The sequence below is a fragment of the Amblyomma maculatum genome, unplaced genomic scaffold (genome assembly GCF_055883805.1).
Source record: "Amblyomma maculatum isolate TAMU_Amacu unplaced genomic scaffold, ASM5588380v1 scaffold_51, whole genome shotgun sequence".
NCBI classification, from domain to species: Eukaryota; Metazoa; Arthropoda; class Arachnida; order Ixodida; family Ixodidae; genus Amblyomma; species Amblyomma maculatum.
The window spans coordinates 1-20,034 of NW_028146776.1; the positions used below are offsets into that span (position 1 = coordinate 1).

The 20,034-nt window shown below is 48.4% G+C and overlaps 1 pseudogene; it reads right to left on the minus strand.

Annotated features, from left to right (window-relative positions):
• Nucleotides 1-186: 186 nt before the first annotated feature.
• The window catches only part of LOC146170764 (uncharacterized), a 129,505-nt pseudogene continuing 109,657 nt past the window's right edge, over nt 187-20,034 (minus strand).

Here is a 20,034-nt window from a genome sequence, read left to right on the forward strand (position 1 = left end):
GCACCTTCCGCGATTCGCAGCTGCTGCAAGCCGGCGTCGGTGCCAGTGAGGCCGCGGAGGCTCCGACGAGTCTCGATCCAGAAATGAGCAAAGGAAAGGGCGCTCTCAGGGAACTCGGCGTACACCTCCTCGAGAGACTCAGCAGTGAGAAACTGTTTGTCCGGCCATAGCACGCTGTGCACAGACCGGAGCTTCTCGGCCGCGACATGTTGGGTTCTATTGTCCAGCCATGGTGCGGCCGAAGCCTTCTCGGCGGCGGTCTGCGGAAGAACAAAGCACACGTGTATGATTTACGGCGTTAACGAGGCGGCTTAACGCAATAACCTATAGCCTAAGAACCGGTTTTGCTGGCCCAATCTACTGTACGCATGTAAAATTACCTTGATTCTCAAGAGATGAGGACGACTTCTCCACAATGAACACCAAGACTTCCTACGTTCTCCGAGGAGTGGTATAGACGTCTTCGCCAAGCCTCCGTATGGTCTCTTTCCAAGCGCGTCGGCATCACATACGGTGTCCTTTAACATGCGACGTGAGTGCACGGTAACGAACCCGAGTTCGTAGAAATTTCTGTAGCCCTAACTACGAAGTATTTTATAGCCTGAGTCGGTTTGGAACAATAAACCCCCCAAACCAAATCTTTGTCTGTGCTCATCCAATCTTAGAATGCAGTCCTCCAAGCAACACAAGAACAGCTCATCATTTCCAGATCGACGGATTTACGTTTTATGTCTACGTAACAATCAGGGAAAGAGTTTCTGTTCGGCGATGCCGAAAACAAGACAGATACTGTCCCCAAGGATGTGATCTTTGCCTAGTTTACAGATCACTACCACGCTCACAGTAGTGCTACCGCATGGTCCTTACGGTAACAGTGATTACGTATTTACATACTCTCGCCGTGAGGCCTGTTGACTCATCTGTTTACGTAATAAAGATCAGCAATGCACCGATGACCAATGCTACAACTCTCGACGGGGCAATGCCGACGACAAACCGGACGACCAAGTCTGTGTTTCGACGCAGATATACAGTCACCGAGTGATCGAAAAGCTGTTTCACCAATGCCTGCTTTGTCGGTAAACTGCAGTCTTCCTCAATGACTCGGAAGCATAGCAGCAGTGCCGCGCTTGTCCAGGAATATTGCTTGTTGTACGCTTCAAGTCCCAATACGCGTGTTGTGTTGATGCTAAATTCGTATTTATGCTTGCCATTATCTTTTACTTTGTGAAGGAACGCAAACACGATATTCCATAGCACAGGGATGCCGCCAATTATTTCAGTAACTGTAGCGGGGGACCATAGCTGGCATGCGGCCTTTTCACTCGTTCTGTGACTCTCGGAACAATATGTCTGATGCTGCTGTTTTGCTGTTCGTTCAAGCTTACAACGGTGAGTGCTGGTCTCATTGTTATAGCCCTACGTTACTGAGCCATAGATTACATTGGCTCGAGCATCCAACCTCACCATTTATACGGTTTCGGATTTTTTCAAGCTCTCTGGGTGCCTTCTGGTAAGCTTTCTAAGACCCACGCGTATCCATTTCCCTTACTGCTAGCCAGTTTCCAGAGCACACTCCGTCGCTGTCAGTACCATTTCCATGAATCTACAAAAGTGCGTCAGGCCGATGTTATGCTTTTTTCACATATTCCATGGCATCCGCATGGTATGCAAGTCAAACTTCAAGTGTCATCGCTATGGATTTTCTCCTACAGAGAGTGCAGCTCCAACGTACAACAGAACCTAATTACCGCAAAGCATGAATTTTAGCAGGCCCTGATACAGGCTGAGCAATCTCATCAATAAGTTGGCAGCGTAATAGCTGGGAACTCCAGCTGAAGAAAATTACATTTTTAGCCATTTGAAAGTTCGGTAATAGGAAAATAGATAGACAAGCGGGAACAAATATTTACCACAATTAGTCATTCTAATTAAAAGACGATAGCTCTGTTATTCCCCAGAATCTGGAGACCGAACTTGTCAGTGTCCAATTCGGACTAGCTTGCTAGGACGTGGGCTAGTGAAATCAGTTGATAGCCAAACAGCTTGCCACTTCTACTCTATAGCTGTTTTTTTTTTCTGTCCCGAAACCTTTTCTTCCAGATGGCACTATCGCACTTGCTATTACTTGTAAAGCTCGGAAGAACAGCAGCAACACTTCGCTGGATGATGTGTTGTCCGCAAGTAGAAACAAATATTTTGCTTTTCCAGCAGTCAGTTGTCTCACCTGCGTCTCTCCTCATGGCACTACTAAAGCGTAGCCACATCACTAGCACAAGGCACATGTAACAACTGATAATTGTCTAAGGCGAAAGCCTTAATAGGCTATAGTATGTCGCCAAACACCGAGGGCATAATGTGCCCGGAATGGTAAAGGAAAATATGTGCAGTGAATAGATCATTAGTCACAGAAATATAATGATAATGAAATTAAATAGAAAATTGGTGATAAGAAAAATAGTGGCAACAAAAGTAAACAGGACATAGGTAATAATGAAATCAGTGATAAGAAAATAATGACACAGATAGTGTTGGAAATTTTTTTGGCGTACAAAAGGCGCTTTTCTGCAGTCATTGAACGTGTCTCGATTATTTGTCGTTCCGAGGCGCATTCGTCAGTCATAAGGGAGATTGCACAAGCAGCTACACTTACCTCTATGATACTGGCCAGCTGGGTGTCAATGTTCCGACGCTGTTCATCAGTGAAATGCGTCACTGCAACTATAGCGGCCACCAGAAGCTTGTAGCTGGCCTCAACCTGGCTGGCGCAAAACAACGGCCGCATTACTTGGGCGTGACGCTGACTTCCATGCAGGACAAGCAGGACGGTCTCGGGGTTGGCTACTGCTGCATATGCCTCCAGAAACAGCCATGCCAGATTGCGACGAACACTGCTGTCGTTGAATGTTCCAAAAATTTGCAAGTTCGCGTTCAGCAGGGTCACGTCAGTCGTGAGCAACAGGTCTTCCATTGTGAAAGGCGGATCAAACGCAAGTTTTGTGTTGATGATGCGTTTTAAGTAACTCGTGGTGGCGAGTTGTGTGAGGTCGTCCAGTTTCTGCAGGGGCAACACCAACGGCACTCTCGCCTTGCTCGAGCTAGATGAAATAAAGAGATCGAAAATGTAACGAAGCATGTTATAAGCTTCAGTTATTTCATCAGGTGAAGGCGTTGCATATGTGTCGTTAGAGAAAATTTTAAAGATCTGACGGTAAACCTTGTCAAAGAACTGCCTAGGTATTTGTTTGAAGACAGTCCTCCACTCCAGCATGAATTTATTCGGAGCGAAAAATAGACGTCGCCTCTGGCTGTCATCCACCACCGGTGGAAGCAGATCCAGCGAAAACCAAAGGTTGACGTTCCAGTTGAAGGAAAGGTCGAAAAGAATGTCCAGTGGAGAGAACCCTTTGATATTTCCCGTATCCTCCGGCCATGTGAGACCACGCTTCCTCATGAACTCCTTGAACACGCCAACTTGCGAGCCCGTCTGCGCTATGCAGCTGTTGAACATGGCAACAGCTTTTCTCCCTGCTGGAAGCCGGGCGACACCCTTGAGTAGTGTGTCGGGTAGCTTTTCCTGCCACGTAATCACCATGTCCGTCAGTGCAGAGCGCGACAGCTCTGCGAACTGTTTACGGGGTGTCCAGCGGCCGCAGACATAGGCAGCGAAATCTTTGCATGGATCCATGCTTTTGTCCAGCTGGCGTTCGATTAGCGCCCTGCAAAAAACACAAATCTGCGTCTCAACACTGGCATCTTTCCCTATGTTGAGAAGCACTACATTTCTTGAGCACTGCGCTTCGCAAACAAAGGCGCGGAGTATTTTTATCAGTCAGCAAATGTGCAGTGTAATGTTGCTTCTCTGCTAATAGAGCCATAATAATCCAGGGCGTGAGTAAAATGTAGTGCCGCTTCTCTTGCTTGAGTGGGGAAAAAGTAGGCTTAGTCCCTCCTAGGAACACAAAAACTCACGTAGTTTCAAAACATTTTTATAACTTCGCAATGCGCCTTCCTTGGTGAAGACAGGCCTTCCCTTCGTGAAGACACGCCTTTCCCTGGCGCAGATACACCTTCAGCAGTCCAAGACAGACTTCGAAGCTACAGAACGTGACTTCAAAGGAGGATTAATTTAAAAGAGCACAGAATGTAATGTAAATGGGTCGGAAGGAGGATCCCCAGGAACATATGTGAGGCAAACATCATCATCATCAGCCTCACTATACCCACTGCAGGGCGAAGGCCTCTCCCATATTGCTCCCCTTAACCCGGTTCTGTGCTAGCTGCATCCACTTGACCCCTGCGAACTTCTTAACCTCATCCGCCCATCTAACTTTCTGCCGCCCCCTGCTACGCTTTCTTTCCCTTCGAATCCAGTTTGTCACCCTAAGCGACCATCGGTTATCCTCTCGTCGCACTACATGTCCTGCCGGTGCTCATTTCTTCTTCTTAATTTCCACTACAATGTTGGTAACTTGAGTTATTTCTCTGACCCACTCTCGACGCTTTCTGTCTCTTAATGTTACCCCTACCATTTTTCGTTCCATAACCCTCTGGGTTGCCATCAACTTCAGTAGAACTCTCTTGGTTAGCCTCTACGTTTCAGCGCCATAGGTGAGTACAGGTAAAATGCAACTGTTGTATACTTTCTTCTTGAGCGATATCGGTAAGCGTCTAGTCATAATCTGCGAGTTCTTGCCAAATGAGCTCCATCCCAATCTTCTCGTTATTTCCTTTTCATGGTCTGGATCTGCGGTTACTACCTGTCCTGAATAGACATATTCGCCTACTACTTCCAGTACTTCGCTACTTAGTGTAAACTGCGGTTCCTTCCCGAGGATGTTGAATATTACCTTAGTCTTCTGCATATTGATTTTCAAGCCTACCTTTCTGCTTTTCCTGTCTATGTCATCAATCGTTATTTGCAGTTCATCCCCGGAGTTGCTTAGCAAGGCAATGTCATCAACAAATCGCAGATTACTGAGGTATTCTCCATCTACCCTTATCTCTAACTGCTCCCATTCCAAGCCTCTGAATACTTTCTCTAAACAAGCTGCTAATAGTACTGGGAAGATTGTGTCTCCTTGCCTGACACCTTTCTGTATGGGAATTTTGTTGCTTCTTTATGCAGAACTATGGTTGCTGTGCAGCCACTATATATATTTTCCAACACTTTCACGTACGGCTTGTCTACCCCCTGATTTCGCAATGCCTTCATCATCGCTGTGGAAAACATACCGAAATGTTTTTCTTGTGTGAGACCACCTTGGTGCTGTCGGTAGTTATTGATTAACTAATCTTTGGTATAAAAGCATGGCGAAAATTTTGCGTTATTTCGAATGGAACCTATTGTGAATAGCCCGCGGCAAATAGTTCTGAAGCGAGATATATACCTGAATGGTCAATTTCCTGAGCGCTTCTCAGAATGGAGCAATCTCCTGGCGCAGTGTGACACGCTGTCGCGCACGCTACATTTCCTCGTAAATACTGCGGCGGAAATGTTACAAAGCTTTACATCGACGGTAGTAACGAGAAAGTATAACAAAACAAACGAATTTCGTGCGGTAGCACGAACACAGTGTTTAAGCACATGTGTTGCTCTTACGGCACATCTGGTGGAGGCCGTAGATATCACCTGCAATGTCTGCTGCTAAGTGCATAGTTTTCTTTCCTTTAGCATGGGTTTGCCACATTTCAGTGGGTTGCGCTTGCTACCAGAATACCAATACATTTTATACGCGCACAGCGATTCAAAATATAGCCTTGAAATATTTCGGTTTTTCTTATTCCAATGAGAGCTAAGTCTACTTCTAACCGCTTCCTTGTGTGAGGATTCACCGTTGACTACCGAAAAAGGTCCAATACCTAATGGCTTTGAGGTCACCTCAAACTGCAATGCGACCTCAAACTCGCGGCATGATCCAGGCACTGATGTTACCTTGGATATTTTACAAATCCTGGTATCGCGAGTTTGAGCAAGGTCATAAGAAACTGATAGAAGGGGCACGTCATTGGGAGGTGTCTCCTGAACTTTCTTGCCTCATCTCCTCGTGTGTGCATTTGTCGCGGGTGCAGAACCAAGATAATATAACTGTTATCATTCAAATTCTTGCATTTGCTTTTTGTGTGTCCTTCATCATTGTCTCATGCGATGACTCATACCTTAGCCTATATATAAACGACACTCTTCAAGCACACTTAGAGGGCCTACGACTGCAGAAGAGAGGAAATGCCGCTTGACTTCGTTCCAGCTTCGAACACGAATGTCTGAAATGCGTCAACTCAATGACTGCCCTCCACAAAATGCACAAGCTGCACCCTAGTGAGACCTCGATTTAAAGTGAGCTGCCAAAATACGGTGTTCATGTTCCCAGTGCAGCATAAACACAGTTCAGTTAGGAGCAGCATAAATTGGCTTCGCGTTTTGACATATAAACATTGTACAAGAGATTTATTATCCTGTAGTAAACACAGTAGATGTTGCAGACTTTGCACCATAAAATACTATTCTGAGCGATGAAATTGATGGCGCTCATCAAAGTTTCTTAGGCAATAAAACTTTCCTGTAAAATGCATACTGTAGCATGTAGACCATAAAAGAACTGATTTCTCATGGCATGTCAAGTCTATATTTAATGCAATATTACATCAAACCATTGTAACGCTTGTTTGAATAATTAAAGCTGTTTTGCAGTAGCTTTAATTTTGTTACCAATCGGCGAATGTACCAAAATGCTTGGAACGTTTGTAGCCACACACATTTCGTTCTACGCTGTAAGAGATTGTCATGGGCAACTACAGGTCCTTATCTTGAATGTTCTGTGTAGGATTTAAGCTGCGTGGGACCGGGCACCACGTGCAATACATATTCCTAGGAAAATCGAGCTCCTTTGCTCTTTTTAAAATTTTCTTTCATAGCAGTGCAACTTAGTCAAACAAATGGCACTTCCATTGTTCCCCCACTATACCACTGATGTATCGAACACATGACTATACTTTGCACTAATAAAGCATCTCAAACACCAGCCGCCCTAACCCTTTAAATAGTGTTGTGCGTTCACGCTTATTTCACGATAGCCCTCTCAGTACATACCATTGGCTATTCGTTCTTAATGGAACAACTTGTTGTCAGCTATAGGCTTTTAGCGTTCGAAAGAAAATGTTTCCCTCTTATTTTACGGAGGAAACGCAGACAATTACAGTTTGGTTTGCATATTTTCGTCATGCAAAATGTTTGCATTGGAGAATTTACTCGGAGGCAAATACATTGCAAGGGAAATAAACCCGAAGTTAGTGCGTCATACTTGGCGGACACCTGCATCGCGCCGTAGAGAAAAATAATGAGAGAAGCAAGTAAATAACCTCCATCTCCGTATACAACGACTTTTTTCCTCAGTGTTCTGCACTGGAGAAATAATGTGCTCGTATTCGTACATTCGTACATTGTGTGCTGCGGTGGCGTAGCGGTAGAACATTCGCCTCGCATGCAAGAGGACCGGGGTTCAAATCCCGGTGCCGCGCAATTCTCCACCGGATGAAAGAAAAAAAAAATCCGCGTGTTGATGGAATTGCATAAACAGGTTTGGGGTGCGACCTGATGCCGGTGAACACCTCCAGCAACGCACTCCCTCACCAGAACAGGAGTTGGCCACCCTGGTGCAGTAATTGGCCGCAACCTCCTATGATAAGCTCCATAAAACCCCGGCCCTCAGTCACCAGCGGCTGCGGAACAACTGACCACGGCGGCGGTCAGACCTGTGACGCAGCAGGGGGTGCTAAGAAATCTTGCCTGTACTCACCTATGGGGCTGAAACGTGGAGGCTAACCAAGAGAGTTCTACTTAAGTTGAGGACAACCCAGAGGGCTATGGAACAAAAAATGGCAAGGGTAACATTGAGAGATAGAAAGCGTGCAGAGTGGGTCAGAGAAATAACTCAAGTTACCGACATTCTAGTAGAAATTAAGAAGAAGAAATGGACATGGGCAGGACATGTAGTGCGAAGAGAGGATAACCGATGGTCGCTTAGGGTAACAAACTGGATTCCAAGGGAAGGAAAGCGTAGCAGGGGGCGGCAGAAAGTTAGGTGGGCGGATGAGATTAAGAAGTTCGCAGGGGTCAAGTGGATGCAGCTAGCACAGAACCGGGTTAAGTGGAGAAGTATGGGAGAGGCCTTCGCCCTGCAGTGGGTATAATCAGGCTGATGATGGTGATGATGATGATGATGATGATGATGATGATTCGTACATTGGGTTGTAAAGTGCTTTTAAAAAATAAAACACACCACTATGACTTATTTAACTTTTGACGATGCTTACTGATTGGTCTGTGGTCGACGTATATGTACCTTGCTTTATTCAAGACGGCCCAGCCGCAGTGGTGCAGTAGTTAGGGCGCTCGAAAGTTGTGATCGAGGATGCGGGATTGAATCCCGTCCTCGGCAGCCGCATTTCAATTCAGGCGAAAAGCAAGACTTCCGTGAGCTGTGCGAGTTAAAGAACTCCTGTTGGTCGAAATTTCCGGAGCCCTTTACTAAGGCGTCTGTCATAGCCTGAGTCGCTTTGAGACGGTAAACCTCAAAAACCTAAATTTATCAACAAAACCACTAGCCAAAGATTGTAGGCCAGAAATTACACCACCACAGCGAACGCGCTGAGACCGCGACCGCAGAGCTTGCTCAGACGAGGTTTTCATCGAGCACTGCCATTTCTCCCGAGCACACAAACCGAGAATAGAGCGATGGGCTTCAGGGTACGCGTTGACTAGGAGACTGCTTCCGATGTTGTTAATGCCACGCCGTTGATTACTTACTGTGACCTTAGATTCCACCCCATATTAGTGCCATATCGGGGTGTAGCGCTATCGCGCCGCGCTCTTCTCGCAAGCCAAGGCATGGCGCTGGAAAATGAAGTTCGCACCAGGCGCACCAGCGCGAAGAACGCAATAAAAAATCAGTTCAGACCCAAACGCTGTCGGAGCTGTTGATTGCTTGTCTTTACAACATATTTGGTGACCCGGCATCGATCACGCAACTCAACCCTCCTACATTGATTCCGCTGGCGCTTCCACCCACCTACAGCCAGCGACCTGCCCCAGGATGCTCGGCAAAATGGCGCTTCATTGACCACGTTTCAACCAGTCAATCTGCCACCACTGTGGCCCAACAGCCTTCGTGCCAGGCTTCTCCAGGTGGAGGAGCATTTCCACTTGCGGCGTATCATTACCCAGGAGACCAACTTCCTCCATCTCGTGTCCTCCCTGCCTCTTGACGTCACCGATGAATTAGCGGACACTTTCGCCCCGCCGGACTTGGCCCTACCATTTGATATGTTGAAGTCAGGTCTCATTGACCGCAAATCAGTGTCCGAGCGCAACTGACTCCAGCAGCTCCTCACTGCTGCTGAACTCAGTGATAGCCGTCCTTCGTAGATCCTCTGCCGCATGCGACAGCTGCTTGGAGACTTCCCCCGGGCCGGACAGTTTACTGCGTGTGTTGTTTCTCTAGCGACTTCCCCAGAACATGGTCCTCGTCCTCTCGGCTGCTAGTGATGTCACTCTGTATAAGCTCGCCGAACTCGCGGACCGTGTTGCGGATTACTCAAGGCACGCCAGCGTCAGCGCTGTGGCCGTTCCTCCTTGCACTACGATGACAGCCTCCCAGCCTGTGAGCATAGAGAGCGACTGAATGCGTTACGCCGGCGGCTCAATGACCTCGAGCCCCTGCCACATCAATCACCGCCGCGGCTTTAGTCCTACCGCCAATCCCAGGCACCGTCGCCCTCGCCGGAACTTGAACCATCCGATGCGCGGCACGACTCCTCCTCGGTTGTGTGCTGGTACCACTGTATTTGTATTTCCGGCAGCTCTTCCCGCAAATGCACCCACCCATGCTCCTGGTCGGGAAACTCTGCGACCCGCCACTGATGGCAGCAAGTGGTACTGGTGGATGGACATACCGCCTACGTTATGTTTCAGACAAGATCACTGGCGCACACTTCCTCGCTGACTCGGGAGGACAGGGAAGTGTAATACTAGCAGCTTGGGGAGATCACCGTCGCAACGAATCGACCTCCCCGCTCCAAGCGATAAACACTCCCCCATCCGCACGTACGGACAATGCGCTGGACAATGCGCCAGATTTTCATCATCGCCGATGTCTCGCAAGCTGTTCTCGGAGCTGACTTCCTCAATTTCTTCAACCTCGCTGTCGATATGCAGGCCCATCACCTCACGGGTCCCAGCACGAAACTCTCCGTCAATGGCGTACTCTCCACCTCTTCGGGGACAGATCTTAGAGCTCTCGTCCCTACTTCGTCGTACGGGAGAATCCTTGCCGATGTTCCCAACATCACGAAGCCGCACACTAGAGAGTCCCACGTAAACCGCTCTATCACCCACTAAATCGTGACCTCTGTACGACCTGTATTTGCTAGCCCTCGGCATCTGTCTGGAGAACGACTCGCGAGTTTCAACACATGCTTGTACTCGGCATCGGGCTCCTCGTTACCAGAAACTGAGCATCGCTACTACCCATGGCGCCATAGAAAGATCCGGGCGACTGAAGGCCATGTGGAGATTACCGTGTTCTCATTGCTCGCACCTTACCGGACCACTATCCACCTCGGCACATACAGGACTTCTCATCAAATTTGGCTGGTTACACGATCTTCTCTAAGATTGAGTTAGTGAAGGCATAGCATCAAATTGCCGCAGATTCCGCCGATATTCCGAATACGGCCATTACCACACCAATCAGCCTCTTTGAGTATGTGAGGATGCATTTTGGATTGTGCGCCGCTGCACAGACTTCAGCGAACTTCAAACGAGGTTACTCGAGGCATCGACTTCATCTTCACCTACATCGATAATCTCGTCGCAATCTCCTCCGAGGATGATGCACGCAGATCACATGCGCTCCCTTTTCCAACGCCTTGATAAGTACGGCCTCTTTATCAATCAGGACAAGTACCTTTTCGTCGCCGCTACAAATGTGTTCCTAGGACATTTTGTCATTCCACAAGGCATCCGGCCTCTCGACAGCAAAGTACAGGCCGTTAAATATTTTCCACCTCCTACATCACTTAGGAAGCTCACAGAATTTTTGGACTTACTGAACTTTCACCGCCGCTTTCTAATCAATTGTGCTAATTTCCTGAAGCCTGTAACCGACCTTTTAGCTACCGAAAAAGATCCAGCTGTGCGACTTGAGTGGACTGATGACACTGTAGCTGCATTCGCTGCCGCGAAGAAGGCACTCACTGACCCCACCTTGCTAATACATCCCATTCCTAACGATATCCTGTGTCTTGCCACTGATGCATCTAGCATTGCAGTAGGCGCAGTTCTTGAGCTGCACGTTAGAGCCTCTTCGTTTTTTTTTCTCTCAAACGATAAAGCCACCAAAGTCTAAATAGAGATCCTTCGCTCGCCAACTCCTCGCGCTGTACCTGGCAATCAAGCATTTCAGCCTCTTTCTGGAGGGTAGGGACTTTCATGTCGTCACAGACTATAAAAGCTCTTGACGTTTGCCTTCCACCGGAATCACAGCACCTACAGGAGCTCCCAACTCGGGTCGTCCCTTTCATATAGGAGGGTGATACCATAATCAGCCTGCCAGAACCATTTGCATTCTCTTTACCCCTACGACACGCAGGCACGTTCATACGGCTTGGTTGAAGCGTAACTTTATATGTGGGTTGGTAGCTTACGCTTTCGCGTCATGCCATTAAACGATAAGCCTAAGTGTCCCCAATAATGTAGAGCCTTATACTGATAGGCCTTACACTGATAGGAGATCTTAGTACAGCAGGTATCGGCAGCGTTTGAAATTGATTTACTGGATAGAAAAATTAGTTCTGGTTTAACTCTGGTTAACCCTAGTTGAATTGCGATAGCAACTTCGGAAGCTTCTTTGGCCTAATACATGTTTCCCCTATCATTTCCTATCAGTGTCAGGTGCTACATTATCGAGGATACTTAAGATCGTCCTTTAAGAGTGTGATGTGAGAGCGTAAGTTACCAGTCTTCTACTTTTTTATCTCCTCGTCCTCCTCCTCGGCTGTTCAAGGTCAAGCGTGGCCTCCGCCGGGACCTCTCGACAGCTAGAAACCTGGCGCAGTATTGCTACCGCAATAAAAGGTGCCGTATCTGTCACAATTCTCCGCGTACATATGCACCATGCCGTTAAGGAAGGAAGAAATGTGAAAAAGCAGTCACCGTCATTACTCGAAGCATAATTCATCGCCACATTCGGAACAAATGCGTAGTCGAATGCGGCATTCAGGCTTTCGCCTTTCATCACTTTGGTCGCCAAAGGATCTCGTAATTTTTTGACAAATACCACCACACGAGCCAGCCGGGTATGCGTGCCACACAGAAGCGCATTATGGCCGAGCATGAATGCCAATGTCCGTCGCTGGGCACGAACCTACCTTCAATGTCAGCGCGTGAAGGTTCAACGCCACACCGTCCCGCCTGCCTCTCTTTTTCCGCCTGCCGATGCGAAGTTCTCTCACGTCCACATATTGTTGAACCCCTTCCGTCATCACGTGTTTGCTCATATGTGTGGATTGTTTCACCCGCTGGCCCGAGCTTATACCCATTTCTGATACTACGACAGAGACAGTTGCTACGGCCTTCATGGTCGGCTTGGCGTCTCATTTCGGCTGCCTGTCACTCATCACCACCGACAGCGGCTGCCAGTTTCAGTCGGCCCAGTTCACACTTACCAACATTCTGGGCGTACGTCACATTCATGCTACCGATTACCATCCTTCGGAAAATGGCGCGGTGGAACGGCTTCATTGCCAACTCAAGGCTGCCTTTTACTACTTGTCCACCGAGTGATCGCTGGTCCGACCATCTTCCTCTCGTACTTCTGGGCAACCGCTCAGCCCTGAAGGCTGACCTTGGCTGCTCTTCTGCTGAGATGGTTTACGGCGTTCCCTTGCGAATTCCAGGGAATTCTCTCATTAGTCCCCTTCGCTCATCCGTATTGCTTCACCCTACAGGCGGGGACACATGTCCGAAAAGCGAGTGCGATCTGCTCCGGCGCGCCGCGTCCGGACGAGTCCGATCCGGCAAACCGGCGCTCGCCGCCCGCGTCCAACCGGGCAGATGTCTCCGGCAGTCCGCATGCGAAGCGTGGCGAAGCGACGCTCCGGCGGGTGGCTGCAGCCAATACGAGCGCGAACAGCGGCGACGTCACGGTGACGTAGGGGGGGCTGTGCGGTGGAGAAACTCTCGGCTCCACCGTCGAGGTACTACCGAGCAGACGACGCGGACGCGCCGGCATCTGAAAAACCCCTCAGTATTGTTTCTTCGTGTGCATAAAAAGTCACTAAATACAGGACTGTCAGCTACAAGTAAATTGTGAAGATCGCCAGCCAATACTGAAGAGCTGCTACGAGTGATAATTGCGACACAAGCGAGTTTGTTCGCCCAATAACTGCTGCTGTCCGGTCGATCGCCAAACGTCTGCTCGCTCCGCTGCCGAATGCGCCGCTCAAATCGAGCTTATGTTCATTCTATTATAAGATGGCCTTCTCAGTACGCTGGTGATGAAATTCGAACCTTTATTACAGCGTTGGCCCGTTCCGAAGCGCGGTCCGCTGCCTCTTCGGTACGACACCGGCTAGGCCTAGCGACGACTAGGGCAAGCATGAATCGGTGAAGTTCGTCGCCCAGCGCGTCCGCGAGTGGCATCGTTGCCGAAAGCTTCGTACGTGTGCAGGCTTGCTGTTGTTGCACGAGTACAGCAATCCTTCTGATAACATCGCTGTTTTGTCATTTCTTGTACGAGCGTGAATTCATGTGAAGTTTATCAAGCCAAGCAGCCTTCCGTCTCCGCTGCGCAGTGGCACGGCTGTGGGCGGAGCTTGAGGGAGCTCGCTCGCCGGACGCGCGGGGCTCCATGTGTCCCGTCTGGCACTGCGACGGCAGTTCGCATGCGGCGTTCGCTGCGGCACGCCGGTCAAGCTTTCGCACATGTGTCTCCTGCTTACCTCCGCACCTTCGGAACACATTTCGACACGTCACTCCGGTCATCCCTGCTAATTGTCACCCTCAATCTGTGTTTGTGATTCAGGATCTGGACTCATGCAGCCATGTTTTTTAGAAATAGGGCAGCCATAGGGGCAATATTTGTCGGTTAGCATGGCTTAACTTCTGTTACTTTCATAGCGGCGTGGACTAAGCCACGGCCTGTACTTGGCTGCCATGAGCGCTTAAGCAATGTATAACAAACCACAAATGCTTAGAATAATCGGCTCTTAGAACAGGTGGTCAAATTTTCTCCGCAGTTCTCGCCTGTCTCGTGGGGCGGTACTGTTTCCAGTAAGGACACCGCTGCGACGTGTGCCCCACACCTAACATTATTGCGTGCGGACTGCGTGCAGTTCAAAATTAGATTCAAGACCATGTGTGCGTGCTCAAGTGCTTAATATGCCGTGAGACACATTGTATCGAATCCAATGAGTGCCCGGAACGACTGAAAAAAGCAAGGACAAAGCCCAGCGGGGAAAGAGGGCGCAGTGAACAACGCGGGCGACCACGCAAGCGATGGTTTAGCTCAGAGGGAGAAACCTCGAAGAGCCGATCAAGGCCTAATTCCTTCCCGCCTCTGTCGCCAGCCAGTCCATAGGAGGGGAACAAACAAGAAAAAAAAGGTTTCTCAGAAAGGCGGTAGCAAGGTAAGCTGGGCCTCTACCATTGATCCGCGCTGAGTAAAAACAGTAGTAACACAAAGAATACAAACAACACAAACAACAAAAATATTCGTCTCAAAAAAGCGAGAGATGTGAGCAGCGATGCGCTCAGACGCGAGCTTTAACTCGTTCGACGCAAACAAAATGAGCTCGAACGCAAGGTCGAGGCATTAACAAAACCTCTAAAGGCACAACAGTGGGGGCTAGAAATCACTAGAGCCTTACCGAAACAACCACAAGCATCCAACAATGGAGAACTTGAAACACGAATGCAATAAATGATGACGAATATGATGCGGCAAATACGATCTCAAATGCAACAGATGCAAGCACAATTTCAGGGGCAGATCAAGGAAATCAAAAGTGCTTTTCGAAAACAAAACATAACGAAAACATTAGGGAAAGAGCGTACAACCGTCCAGAGTTAACGGCGTTCACTGTCGAACAAGGCAACAACAGTAACACATAAACATGACCAAGACTCGTCAGCAAGAACAAGAATACTTAGAAATTTGGCAGTGGAACTGCACAGGCTACCGCTAAAACCAGGGCGTCCTAAAGCATTATATAAACACAGAGCTAACACCCCCCGATGTGATTACGCTCCGGGAGACTGAATCCAAGCCCACTGTACAGGGGTACGATGCTTACGAGAGTCAAACGGAGGTAAAGCAGCCATTCCAGTCAGCAAAGCCATCACCGCCATCAGGCACGATACCAGTGATACATCGAGCACGCGCCTGTCGAAAATTCCGAAAAAAAACGAAAGGTAGGGATTGCATTCGTACTGAGCGTGTACAGCCTGCCAAGACAAAGAAAAGCCAAATCCTTTGCACTCTTCCACGGAGCGCATAAGCTGGTCAAAGAAAATGTAGTCACTATCGTAGGAGATATCAACGCCATGGACACGAGTTGGGGATACCGGAAACAAGATGTCAAGGGATGATCATTAGCAGAGGTAGCAGAATATTTTGGCTGCCATCTAATAAGAGATCCACGAGAATAGGTAATAGTGTAAGCATGGACACTTGCCCGAACTTACGTTCGTAAAGAAAACGCAGGGAGTCACAGTGGGAAATATCATAGAAAACCTAGGCAGCGATCACTTTATCCTCCGGACGCGAATAGAATCGGACAGGGTAAGACGTCGGATCGCACAAGCAAAGCACAAACTGGAACGCACTTCGCGAGGCTTGCAAAAAATGTGACGGCGGCATCCAATCACTGGAAGAAGGGAGCGCCATGTTGACAAAGCGCTAGACAAATGCGCAAACTGTGTAACGCGAACAACTCCCGAAGAAGATGGGCACTTTCTGCGACTATGGGAAGACAGACGCAGCCTCACCAAAAGCTGGCGGAAGCAAAAACACAACAGGAAACTAAAACTAAAGATAACAGAAGTTACAGCAAAAGCTGAAGAATACTCAGCGCAACTCACGAGACAAAATTGGAAACAATTCAGCGACTTGCTTAAGGGAACCTTGGACACCGCCAGAACCTGGAATCTCCTAAGAGCCCTAATCGATCTTACCAAAATTAAATCAGAAAAAGTAAAAGCATCCACAGATTCATCCACTACTTCGGAGTTTGGACACCAACCTTATAGAGAAGGAACGAAAAATATGTTTCGGTGATCGCAACCCCTCACGATACCAAGGAACCTATCGCTAAGCCAAAAACGAGTCTTGACCGCCCATTAACTGTGGAAGAAGTTTGCGAGGCCATAAAGAATACGACCAGAAACACGGCAGCAGGAGCGGACAGAATCGACAACGCCCTGATCCGCAACCCGAGTGACGACCTCATACAAGAGCTCGTAAGCTTTCTAAACAAAACACTGGAAGGCGGAGACGGTTCCTGAAAACTGGAAACACGCCGAAGTAATTATGATCCGTAAACCTTGAAAAAAGCTCCAAATTGAAAGTATTAAGCCCATCTCGCGCACGTCGTGCCTTGGCAAGCTTTACGAGCAGTTGGTGATGTTCAGACCGCAAAATTACATGGAAGATAATGAGCCTGTACCCAATACCATGTTCGGCTTCAGAGCAAAACTCTAAACGCAGGACGTACTCCTTCAAATATAAGATGTGCTTCGCAACGTACACTGAATGGGTGAAAATGTCATAATAGCTCTCGACATCAAGTGAGCATTGAATAATGTCAATCACGAAGCGATCCTTACAGGCCTAGACGGCCTGGACTGTGGACGCAGAATCCACGGGTACGTCAAAGCCTTCCCGTCAGATAGTACTGCCACCATCGGCATGGGAGACCTTCGATCGAACAAAATTTACGCGCCAAAGAAAGAAACACCCCAAGGGTCAGTCATCTCACCAATCCTCTTCAATATAGCTATGCTAGGTCTAGCACGAAAACTAGAGACGATCGAAGGAATCTGGCGCGCCATGTATGCAGACGACATAACAGTCTAGACGAAGACCAGTTCCTTCGGGGGGAAGGAAGAAAAACTACAGTAAGCGGATTCCTGTGTACAGAAATATCTCGAAGAGGACTCGCATGCTCGACCGATAAATTCGAACTGTTTCTAGTGCGAAGAGGCAAAATAAACCGGACCGTCTCAACCAGTGAGGACATGAAACTCAACATCTACCTGGAAGGAATGCCCATCCCGGAAAAGAAAACAATAAGAACATTGAGTATGTGGGTTCAATCCAACCAACGCTGTCCGCACACGCTTAGCCTGCTCAAAACAACAACGCTACAACACGCATGATCACCCGCATCACCAACAGGCAGCCTGGCATGAGCGAAGAGGACAGACTAAAACTAGTCAGAAACCTGGTAGTGAGCCCAAACATGTACAGCCTACACTACCAGTGCCTCAACAAGAGCCAAATACAACAAGCGGATGCCCTGCTACGCAAAGCGTATAAGACAATGCTCCGACTACCACGCAACACGTCGACAGAAAAACTAATGACTCTTGGATTGCAAAACACCTTCCGCAGCTTGCGCCGCAAAAACTCAGGCTGCTTCAGACGACTGGAAGAGCGCTCTTACAGAGACTCGGATACCGGGAGCAGATGCAAGAAATAGCGAGGACGGAAACGATACCCGATGAATTCGTAAGGTAGCTCCAAACCCGAGAAACATGGACCCCAACCTTCATCGAGGCAGAAGGGAAGCAAGGGCCGAATACATTCAGAAAACATACACCCCTCAAGACTCCACCGTGTATGCAGACGCGTCCTCGAGAGGAGGAGGCAACAAAATTACAGTGGCCACGGTGGTCGATTCGTCTCTACGCGAAGTGACCAGCGCATCTTATGCGACACTGCATGGTAGCAGAGGCTGTGAAAGTAGCCGTTGCTCTAGCGGTGGCGGAGGGCTATAGAACCGGGCGGTCGCTAACGATAGATGAGGGGTGGCTGTTCCTAGCCCTACGGGGCTGGGACGGTAGGTCAACGCCGCTTGCGGCTGGCGCTAGCCAGCCACCGAATTTTTATCTGTTGTAGGCCGTCAATGCACCCACCACCGCTTCGGTGGTGGACGATGGCTGTTGTTGCGGCCCTCAACTGATTAGCGCCCGTCTTACAAGCCAGGTAATGCGACTGGCCGCAGCCAAGACTGGTCGCAGGGTCTAAGAACATTTGGACATTTGCTTTCCACAACAAGTGGCTGGGGACAAGATACACCTCAAGAGTGGAAGAGCGAATTCCTTACGCTTCCGCTCCCCAAAAACATGCACCCAAATCATCACCATGCTAGACGAGTGGCGAGAAGCAAGAAGATGAACGAATCTTATTCAAGAGGAGAAGGAGCCTTCTTTGTGGACGCTGCGGGTCCTGTAGCGGGGATATAAACAATATCAGTGGTGCACCAAATGCAGGTCGTGGACGGGCTTTCAGTTTGTAACGGGGATACGCAGGCTATGGAGGAAGTGGCGATAGCCCTAGCCGCAACGCACTCCGCATCGAAATACATAGTTACAGATTCCCAGGCAGCTTAGAGAAACTATATGCGTGGCAGAATCACGCCGCTAGCCTGCAAAAGTTTCAGTCAATGTAGGACTTCAGCTGCACAGAAGAAGCTAATATGGGTGCCAGATCACCTTGGAGTTAAAGGAAACGTACGCGCACACGCTTCGGCCCGAGCTTTTCTTCCCCGGAATCATTCTACGTCCTCCCTTGCTGATTTAGGCTCCCCCTCCCCGTTAACCACATATTCAGATATATTACAGCATTTGCGTCTTGAAAGGCAGACATTCCTGATATTGCGTCTTACTAAATCAGAGGAGTGTCACCTTCGATGGTTACAAACTATGTCATTTAATCATCCAGCAACACTTCACGCCATTGAGCCCGAATCCTTTTCGGCGCAGTGCAAAGTTTGTGGCCAGAATCAAACTTATACCATATGGTATGGAGTTGTCAACAAAATACAGCTATTGATATAATAAATCAGCCAACGTGGGAAGGCTGCGAGGCGGCCCTGTCCAGCTCGGACCTCGAGGAGCAACGAGCCTTCGTCGAAAAAGCACGGGTAGCGGCTTTTACCAACGGTGTCCCGGACTAGGGACCCGACCAGCCTTGTCTCAGTCTAAGCCAATGTCAATAAATGTTTTCATCATCATCATCATCATGCGGCGCACGTCTTTCTCTCCCTCTTCTTTTTCTTTCTTCTCTATTTGCTTTTCTGTCCGTATTTTTGCTACTGGCTCTGTATCTGAGGTGGCTCAGATACAGAGCCAGTAGCAGGCCAGTGCATTTTCTTTTCCTTCTACCTACAGCCACAACAGCAACTAACGATACTCACGGACTCTCAAACAGTCTGTCAAAATTACATGAATGGCAGGATATGTCGTCACGCGTTCTCTATACTCCTCGAAGCGAGCGACAAAATTAAAAACTACGAAGAAAACAAGACCGGACACAACATTATGTGGGTGCCGGGGCGCGTATTTGGGTTTGCTCGGTACGGTGGCTCCGCTAGGGACAAAACGACAGAAGAGACGAAGAAAGCGGGCTGTTCCGACTAGCATCTACCGCCCCCAGGAGCCGAGCAGCCTAGCAATTAGCGGCGCATGCTTTTTCAATGGGTGTCATGTTGGACGCGGCACTAGCTTGACAAAGCCTATACTACTAATACTACTACTACTACTACTACTACTATTGCTACTAATATTATTATTATTATTATTATTATTATTATTATTATTATTATTAGTAGTAGTAGTAGTAGTAGTAGTAGTAGTAGTAGTAGTATAGAGGAAGACTCGTTTCACGAAGTTGGCACTGAATTGTCTGTATGTAACGGGTGAATTAACTGGCTAAATATCTTCACAGTTTTAATTATTAATAATATTAGTAATTG